We start from the raw sequence: 10910 nt of genomic DNA, 5'->3' as shown, positions 1-10910 counted from the left end.
TTAACGTACGGACAGCGTTTTAGGACCAGGAGGCCACCCCTCGAGCCAGCTCCGCAATTCAGTCAGGTCCTGGCTGATTTGACTGGAACCTTAACCCACATCCCTGCCGACCCCGGTAACCTCTCACCTCCTCGCGTACCCAGTATCCATCCATCCCTGCCGACCCCGGTAACCTCTCACCTCCTCGCGACCCAGTATCCATCCATCCCTGCCAACCCCGGTAACCTTTCACCTCCTCGCGACCCAGTATCCATCCATCCCTGCCGACCCCGGTAACCTCTCACCTCCTCGCGTACCCAGTATCCATCCATCCCTGCCGACCCCGGTAACCTCTCACCTCCTCGCGACCCAGTATCCATCCATCCCTGCCAACCCCGGTAACCTTTCACCTCCTCGCGACCCAGTATCCATCCATCCCTGCCGACCCCGGTAACCTTTCACCTCCTCGCGACCCAGTATCCATCCATCCCTGCCGACCCCGGTAACCTTTCACCTCCTCGCGACCCAGTATCCATCCATCCCTGCCGACCCCGGTAACCGTTCACCTCCTCGCGACCCAGTATCCATCCATCCCTGCCGACCCCGGTAGCCTCTCACCTCCTCGCGACCCAGTATCCATCCATCCCTGCCGACCCCGGTAACCTTTCACCTCCTCGCGACCCAGTATCCATCCATCCCTGCCGACCCCGGTAACCTCTCACCTCCTCGCGACCCAGTATCCATCCATCTCTGCCTCAACAATATTCAAAGATTCTGCCTCAACTGTCTTTTGAGGCAGAGCGTTCCAGAGACCCTCTGAGAGAAAACAGTAAACCTCACTCCCGGCTGAAATGTGTATACCTCACCCCCGGCTGAAATGTGTATACCTCACTCCCGGCTGAAATGTGTACCTCACTCCCGGCTGAAATGTGTATACCTCACTCCTGGCTGAAATGTGTATACCTCACTCCCGGCTGAAATGTGTATACCTCACTCCCGGCTGAAATGTGTATACCTCACTCCTGGCTGAAATGTGTATACCTCACTCCTGGCTGAAATGTGTATACCTCACTCCCGGCTGAAATGTGTATACCTCACTCCTGGCTGAAATGTGTACCTCACTCCCGGCTGAAATGTGTATACCTCACCCCCGGCTGAAATGTGTATACCTCACTCCCGGCTGAAATGTGTATACCTCACTCCCGGCTGAAATGTGTATACCTCACCCCCGGCTGAAATGTGTATACCTCACTCCCGGCTGAAATGTGTATACCTCACCCCCGGCTGAAATGTGTAAACCTCACCCCCGGCTGAAATGTGTATACCTCACTCCCGGCTGAAATGTGTATACTTTACTCCCGGCTGAAATGTGTATACCTCACTCCCGGCTGAAATGTGTATACCTCACTCCTGGCTGAAATGTGTATACCTCACTCCTGGCTGAAATGTGTATACCTCACTCCTGGCTGAAATGTGTATACCTCACCCCCGGCTGAAATGTGTATACCTCACTCCCGGCTGAAATGTGTATACCTCACTCCTGGCTGAAATGTGTATACCTCACTCCCGGCTGAAATGTGTGACATCTCTTATTTATAAACTAGATTCTCCCAGAGGAGCAAACAGCCTCTCCACATCCACCCTGTCGAGACCCCTCAGCAACTTGGGTGTTTTGATCAGCTCTTCTAAACTCCAGTGAATAAAGACAAGTCTAACCTCTCCAACCTTTCTTCATAAGACAACTCATTTATTCTTGGTATTAGTCCAGTAAACCTTCTCTGAACAGTTTCCAACACATTTACATCTGTCCTTAGTCCACAATACTGCCAACACTGATACCCTGTAAAACTGAAGCATAAACTCCCTCCCTTTGTTACCAATTCCCCCTCACAATAACAATGTTCTATTAGCTTTCGGAATCATTTGCTGTCCCTCAATACCACCTTTTATGATTGCTGCACTGGGACACCCAGATCCGTCTGTACCTCAGAGCTCTCAATCTCTCACTGTAGATAATCCGCCTCCTCCTTATTTTTCTTGCCAAGGTGAACAATTTCACATGTACCCACATTATGCTCCATTTGCGACTTTTTTACCCACTCACTTCACCATCTGAGTCCCTCTGTAGCCTCCTTACGACCTCTTCACAACTCACTTTCCGACCCATCTTTCTGCAGTCAGCAAGTTTAGCAAACACGCCTTGTCTAAGTCATTAATATCAATTCTGGAAGGTTGAGGCCCCAGTTCTGATCCCTGTGACACACCCCTCGTAACATCCTGCTGACCATTTACATAGCTGGCCAATCTTCCATCCATCATCTTTTATCCCTTCCAGTTCTGTGTAAGATTGATGCACCACAGGGAGAATGTTGACATTTGAAGAAATGTTGAACATAGTCTGATTTCTCATCCCTGTTCTCTCCCAGTCCCATTTACGTTCTACTCACTGCCTATTCTTGATTCCTTTCCCATATCTCACAGGCTGTGTTTAATGGCCAGGAGGCTGCCGTCCGGATCTGTAAACTAGGCCTCAGTGCTATTGGTGACATGTCTGCCACCAGCCTCTGGCCTCCATCCTTACCCCAACTTTGCAAGTGGTGGAGAAGGGTTTGGTGGTTCACTTCTCTGTGCCTTAAGAAGGTGATTAACACGGGATTTGGGCCCTCTTCTCAATGTCCCTATGATTTAACAAGCAGTGTAAGTGGTCGCCTCCTTCACCATACAGTGTGTGTTTAACCCCTCGGCCTGTGACACAGTTATAATAATAATAATCTTTATGGTCACAAGTCGGCTTTCATTAACACTGCAATGAAGTTACTGTGGAAATCCCCATGTCGCCACATTCCGGTGCCTGGTCCCTCTTCCTGGACCCCCAGTCCCAATCTGGGACTCGTCCCCGCTCTGTGGGGTGACTCCGACCGTCACACCCACCCTGAGAGTTCCAGGGTTTTGATGCTGTGACAGTAACGGAATGGTGAGATAAGGCACAATTTAACGCTAAAGTTTCAAAGTGTAATTTCAGCTGGGTAGGCTGAGCGTTTCTCCCGACTCTTTCAGTGAGTTCCCCACCACAATCTAATTACCCTGAGGGCGCGATTTAACGGAAAGGTTTCTCAGCGTGGTAGTGAGAAGGAACCGCGGGGAGCTTCCCGCCGCTCAGTCCGACAAGGTTGTCACCGGTATCAAACGTTAATCCACTTAACGAGACCCCACGGACTTCACGCCGCCAATGATGGTCTGGCCGGCAGATTGACCGGGACAGCGTCCGCCAGCTCCCCAGCAACAGGGGAGAGCAGCTCTTAAACCGATCCCTCAACAGCCCCTCCCAGGGTGGGACCGCAGTGGAGATCTTGCTGCATAATGTCAGCACCATTACTGGACGTGTCAAAAACGTCGCTCAGTCGGTGACGGCCATGGCTGAGGGTCTCGGCAGTATGACCCAGTCAGTGGGGGATGTATCCCAGTACCAGGTGGATCTGTCTGAGGCACTGCGGAGAATGTTCCAGTTACCGAGGTCTGACACGACGGTGCAGACCATGGGGAGCCGCCAGGGCTGCCACAGCCAGATGATGAAGGAGCAGCCGAGGATCGAACCAGCTGTCCCTCCGCCCCAAGGTGAACCCCAGGGCCCTATGGGAACTGACCAGGAGGTCGGGGCGCTGGATGCCAACCCGGAGCCACCCTATGGAGTGTCAACAGCTCCCCCGAGATTCCCCCCTCCCACCCTGACAATGGTGGATCACAGAGTCAGGAACAGAGTATCTGGAACAGGGTGGTACGGCGGGGTAAGTGCCGCTGACATGTGCAACGGAGCCCCCAGAGAACGCCCACCCGTCAGGGGCATTGAAGGCCACGGTTTGTGGTAGGCAGCTGGCTGCGTCCACCTGTGATGCGCATCCTGGGGACAGACCGGGGTGGAGTGGTACTGCTCGGAGGGCTAAGCAGGTCGAGGATCACTGAGAGGGTATTGGGGAGAAGAGGGATGGGGGGGGGGGGGGGGGGGTGAGGTGGCGGCACCATCGGGGGCGAGGGGCAGTTGGGGGCACCTATATACAGCATTAAAGCACGTTGAACCTGAGAAATATGATGCCCTGGACCAGCCCCCCCCCCCCCCGCACATGGTGGCCCTGGATTACTCCCCCGCAGACGTACACTGTGCAGGTGATTGGTGTGAGCGAGCACTCAGCAGCTAGGCAGGGTCCAGGGTTCGATTCCCCGCTGGATCACTGTCTGTGTGGAGTCTGCACGTTCTCCCCGTGTCTGCGTGGGTTTCCTCCGGGTGCTCCGGTTTCCTCCCACAAGTCCCGAAAGACGTGCTGTTAGGTGAATTGAACATTCTGAATTCTCCCTCTGTGACCCGAACAGGCGCCGGAATGTGGCGACTAGGGTATTTTCACAGTAATTCATTGCAGTGTTAATGTAAACCTACTTGTGACACCAATAAAGTTTACTATTATTATTATAAATAAAATGGATGAATTAGTTGCGCAGATAGATGTAAAGAGCTGTACAAACATAGGAAATAGGTGCAGTAATAGGCCATTCACCCATCGAGTCTGCACTACCATTCAATATGATCATGGCTGATTATGCAAATTCAGTGTCCCACTCTCGCTTTCTCTCCGTACCCCTTGTTCCCTTGATCCACAAGGGCCACGTCCAACTCCCTCTTGAATATATCCAATAAACTGGCCCCAACAGCTTCCTGTGGTAGAGAATTCCACAAGTTCCCAACTCTCTGACAGAAGAAGTTCTTCCCCATCTCAGTCCTGAATGGCTGACCCCTTATTCTTCAGCTGTGACCCCGAGTTCTGGACGTCCCCAACATCGGGAACATTCTTCCCACATCCATCAGGGTTTATATGTTTCCATGGGATCCCCTCTCTGCGAAACTCCGGTCATTTCCAGCCCAGTCGATCCGGTCTTTCTCCATCTGTCAGTCCTGCCATCCCGGGAATTACTCTGGTGAATCCTTCGCTGGACACTCTCAATAGCAGGAATGTCCTTCCTCGGACTAGGAGATCAAAACCTCCCACAATACTCGCGGTGTGGCCTCCCCAAGGCCCTGTATAACTGCAGCAAGGCATCCCTACTCCTAGACTCAAATCTGTCATCCTGTTTTTAACTCCAAAGTGGATAACCTGACATTTATTAGTCCAGCCTATCTTCCCCTCCCAATTCCAGTTGCTGTCCAGCCTGAGACTTCCTTTGGAAACCCTGCTTCAGGCTGTGCCCTCCATTTAAAGAACAATATCTTTTTTCATTTGAAAATGAAATGAGATGAAAATCACTTATTGTCACGAGTAGGCTTCAAATGAAGTTACTGTGAAAAGCCCCTAGTCACCACATTCCGGCGCCTGTTCGGGGAGGCTGGTACGGGAATTGAACCCATGCTGCTGGCCTGCCTTTGTCTGCTTTCAAAGCCAGCGATTTAGTCCTGTGCGAAATCAGTTCATGGGATGTGGGTATCGCTGCCTAGGCCGACATTTATTGCCCATCCCGAATTGCGCTTGACATTGCTGTGGGTCTGGAGTCACATGTAGGCCAGACTGGGTAAGGACAGCAGATTTCCTTCCCTAAAGGACGTCTATATCAATAACTATACTGTCTCCTAATTGTACACCCCGTTGTCAAATAGCCACGAGCACCATGGTGCAGGGGTCACATACCTTCTCCAATCTGCCATCCCAATCTGCCATCCCAGTCTGCCATCCCAATCTGCCATCCCAATCTGCCATCCCAATCTGCCATCCCAATCTGCCATCCCAGTCTGCCATCCCAGTCTGCCATCCCAATCTGCCATCCCAATCTGCCATCCCAATCTGCCATCCCAGTCTGCCATCCATCCCAATCTGCCATCCCAGTCTGCCATCCCAATCTGCCATCCCAATCTGCCATCCCAATCTGCCATCCCAATCTGCCATCCCAATCTGCCATCCCAATCTGCCATCCCAGTCTGCCATCCCGATCTGCCATCCCGATCTGCCATCCCAACCTGCCATCCCAATCTGCCATCCCAATCTGCCATCCCAGTCTGCCATCCCAATCTGCCATCCCAATCTGCCATCCCAATCTGCCATCCCAATCTGCCATCCCAATCTGCCATCCCAATCTGCCATCCCAATCTGCCATCCCAATCTGCCATCCCAATCTGCCATCCCGATCTGCCATCCCGATCTGCCATCCCAGTCTGCCATCCCAATCTGCCATCCCAATCTGCCATCCCAATCTGCCATCCCAATCTGCCATCCCAGTCTGCCATCCCAATCTGCCATCCCAGTCTGCCATCCCAATCTGCCATCCCAATCTGCCATCCCAATCTGCCATCCCGATCTGCCATCCCAATCTGCCATCCCAATCTGCCATCCCAATCTGCCATCCCAATCTGCCATCCCAGTCTGCCATCCCAATCTGCCATCCCAGTCTGCCATCCCAATCTGCCATCCCAATCTGCCATCCCAATCTGCCATCCCAGTCTGCCATCCCAATCTGCCATCCCAGTCTGCCATCCCAGTCTGCCATCCCAATCTGCCATCCCAATCTGCCATCCCAATCTGCCATCCCAATCTGCCATCCCAATCTGCCATCCCAATCTGCCATCCCAATCTGCCATCCCAATCTGCCATCCATCCCAGTCTGCCATCCCAGTCTGCCATCCCAATCTGCCATCCCAGTCTGCCATCCATCCCAGTCTGCCATCCCAGTCTGCCATCCCAATCTGCCATCCCAATCTGCCATCCCAGTCTGCCATCCCAATCTGCCATCCCAATCTGCCATCCCAGTCTGCCATCCCAGTCTGCCATCCCAGTCTGCCATCCCAGTCTGCCATCCATCCCAATCTGCCATCCCAATCTGCCATCCCAATCTGCCATCCCAATCTGCCATCCCAATCTGCCATCCCAATCTGCCATCCCAATCTGCCATCCCAATCTGCCATCCCAGTCTGCCATCCAATCTGCCATCCCAATCTGCCATCCATCCCAGTCTGCCATCCCTATCTGCCATCCCAATCTGCCATCCCAATCTGCCATCCCAATCTGCCATCCATCCCAGTCTGCCATCCCAATCTGCCATCCCAGTCTGCCATCCATCCCAATCTGCCATCCCAGTCTGCCATCCCAATCTGCCATCCCAGTCTGCCATCCCAATCTGCCATCCCAGTCTGCCATCCATCCCAATCTGCCATCCCAATCTGCCATCCCAGTCTGCCATCCCAATCTGCCATCCCAATCTGCCATCCCAGTCTGCCATCCCAATCTGCCATCCATCCCAGTCTGCCATCCCAATCTGCCATCCCAGTCTGCCATCCATCCCAATCTGCCATCCCAATCTGCCATCCCAATCTGCCATCCATCCCAATCTGCCATCCCAATCTGCCATCCCAATCTGCCATCCATCCCAATCTGCCATCCCAATCTGCCATCCCAATCTGCCATCCCAATCTGCCATCCCAATCTGCCATCCATCCCAGTCTGCCATCCCTATCTGCCATCCCAATCTGCCATCCATCCCAGTCTGCCATCCCAATCTGCCATCCATCCCAGTCTGCCATCCCAGTCTGCCATCCCAGTCTGCCATCCCAATCTGCCATCCCAATCTGCCATCCCAATCTGCCATCCCAATCTGCCATCCCAATCTGCCATCCCAGCTCTCATCCACTCAAATTCCAAAAACCTTCAACCTTTTGGACAATTGCAAAGGGTGAGGTTCCTCCATTGCGACCGTCTGGATCCCCAAACCTGACCCCATTAAGGTCACAGCCTCCTGTCCCTGACCATGGACCTAGCCCAAAGTAGCGAGCTGAAAGGATGTGACTGTATCCGGGTAACTCAGCCCTTCCTGATACATCACACTGTCTGAAACTCAGAAACCAGCTCATTAACTGTCAGCAGAGCACCTCGTTCTGCCCACTCTGCTGCTGTGATCACTATGATCACACTGCTGCTGTGATCACTACGATCACACTGCTGCTGTGATCACTACGATCACACTGCTGCTGTGGTCACTATGATCACACTGCTGCTGTGATCACTACGATCACACTGCTGCTGTGGTCACTACGATCACACTGCTGCTGTGCTCACTATGATCACACTGCTGCTGTGGTCACTATGATCACACTGCTGCTGTGCTCACTATGATCACACTGCTGCTGTGATCACTACGATCACACTGCTGCTGTGATCACTACGATCACACTGCTGCTGTGATCACTACGATCACACTGCTGCTGTGGTCACTACGATCACACTGCTGCTGTGATCACTATGATCACACTGCTGCTGTGGTCACTACGATCACACTGCTGCTGTGGTCACTATGATCACACTGCTGCTGTGATCACTATGATCACACTGCTGCTGTGGTCACTATGATCACACTGCTGCTGTGATCACTACGATCACACTGCTGCTGTGATCACTATGATCACACTGCTGCTGTGGTCACTACGATCACACTGCTGCTGTGGTCACTATGATCACACTGCTGCTGTGATCACTACGATCACACTGCTGCTGTGGTCACTATGATCACACTGCTGCTGTGGTCACTATGATCACACTGCTGCTGTGATCACTACGATCACACTGCTGCTGTGGTCACTATGATCAGACTGCTGCTGTGATCACGATGATCACACTGCTGCTGTGGTCACTATGATCACACTGCTGCTGTGGTCACTATGATCACACTGCTGCTGTGCTCACTATGATCACACTGCTGCTGTGGTCACTATGATCACACTGCTGCTGTGATCACTATGATCACACTGCTGCTGTGGTCACTATGATCACACTGCTGCTGTGATCACTACGATCACACTGCTGCTGTGGTCACTACGATCACACTGCTGCTGTGGTCACTATGATCACACTGCTGCTGTGATCACTATGATCACACTGCTGCTGTGGTCACTATGATCACACTGCTGCTGTGGTCACTATGATCACACTGCTGCTGTGCTCACTATGATCAGACTGCTGCTGTGATCACTATGATCACACTGCTGCTGTGGTCACTATGATCACACTGCTGCTGTGGTCACTATGATCACACTGCTGCTGTGCTCACTATGATCACACTGCTGCTGTGGTCACTATGATCACACTGCTGCTGTGATCACTATGATCACACTGCTGCTGTGATCACTATGATCACACTGCTGCTGTGGTCGCTATGATCACACTGCTGCTGTGATCACTACGATCACACTGCTGCTGTGGTCACTATGATCACACTGCTGCTGTGGTCACTATGATCACACTGCTGCTGTGATCACTATGATCACACTGCTGCTGTGGTCACTATGATCACACTGCTGCTGTGGTCACTATGATCACACTGCTGCTGTGATCACTACGATCACACTGCTGCTGTGATCACTATGATCACACTGCTGCTGTGATCACTATGATCACACTGCTGCTGTGATCACTACGATCACACTGCTGCTGTGATCACTATGATCACACTGCTGCTGTGATCACTATGATCACACTGCTGCTGTGGTCACTATGATCACACTGCTGCTGTGATCACTATGATCAGACTGCTGATGTGGTCACTATGATCACACTGCTGCTGTGATCACTACGATCACACTGCTGCTGTGATCACTATGATCACACTGCTGCTGTGATCACTATGATCACACTGCTGCTGTGATCACTATGATCACACTGCTGCTGTGATCACTATGATCACACTGCTGCTGTGATCACTATGATCACACTGCTGCTGTGGTCGCTATGATCACACTGCTGCTGTGATCACTACGATCACACTGCTGCTGTGGTCACTATGATCACACTGCTGCTGTGGTCACTATGATCACACTGCTGCTGTGATCACTATGATCACACTGCTGCTGTGGTCACTATGATCACACTGCTGCTGTGGTCACTATGATCACACTGCTGCTATGATCACTACGATCACACTGCTGCTGTGATCACTATGATCACACTGCTGCTGTGATCACTATGATCACACTGCTGCTGTGATCACTACGATCACACTGCTGCTGTGATCACTATGATCACACTGCTGCTGTGATCACTATGATCACACTGCTGCTGTGGTCACTATGATCACACTGCTGCTGTGATCACTATGATCAGACTGCTGATGTGGTCACTATGATCACACTGCTGCTGTGATCACTACGATCACACTGCTGCTGTGATCACTATGATCACACTGCTGCTGTGATCACTATGATCACACTGCCGCTGTGATCACTATGATCACACTGCCGCTGTGGTCACTATGATCACACTGCTGCTGTGATCACTATGATCACACTGCTGCTGTGGTCACTATGATCACACTGCTGCTGTGATCACTATGATCACACTGCTGCTGTGATCACTATGATCACACTGCTGATGTGGTCACTATGATCACACTGCTGCTGTGGTCACTATGATCACACTGCTGCTGTGGTCACTATGATCACACTGCTGATGTGGTCACTATGATCACACTGCTGCTGTGATCACTACGATCACACTGCTGCTGTGATCACTACGATCACACTGCTGCTGTGATCACTATGATCACACTGCTGCTGTGATCACTACGATCACACTGCTGCTGTGGTCACTATGATCACACTGCTGCTGTGATCACTACGATCACACTGCTGCTGTGATCACTACGATCACACTGCTGCTGTGATCACTACGATCACACTGCTGCTGTGCTCACTATGATCACACTGCTGCTGTGGTCACTACGATCACACTGCTGCTGTGCTCACTATGATCACACTGCTGATGTGGTCACTATGATCACACTGCTGCTGTGATCACTATGATCACACTGCTGCTGTGGTCACTATGATCACACTGCTGCTGTGATCACTACGATCACACTGCTGCTGTGATCACTACGATCACACTGCTGCTGTGGTCACTATGATCACACTG

This window comes from Scyliorhinus canicula, chromosome 2 (assembly GCF_902713615.1).
Source record: "Scyliorhinus canicula chromosome 2, sScyCan1.1, whole genome shotgun sequence".
In the NCBI taxonomy this organism is placed as follows: Eukaryota; Metazoa; Chordata; class Chondrichthyes; order Carcharhiniformes; family Scyliorhinidae; genus Scyliorhinus; species Scyliorhinus canicula.
This window is presented reverse-complemented; position numbering follows the sequence as displayed.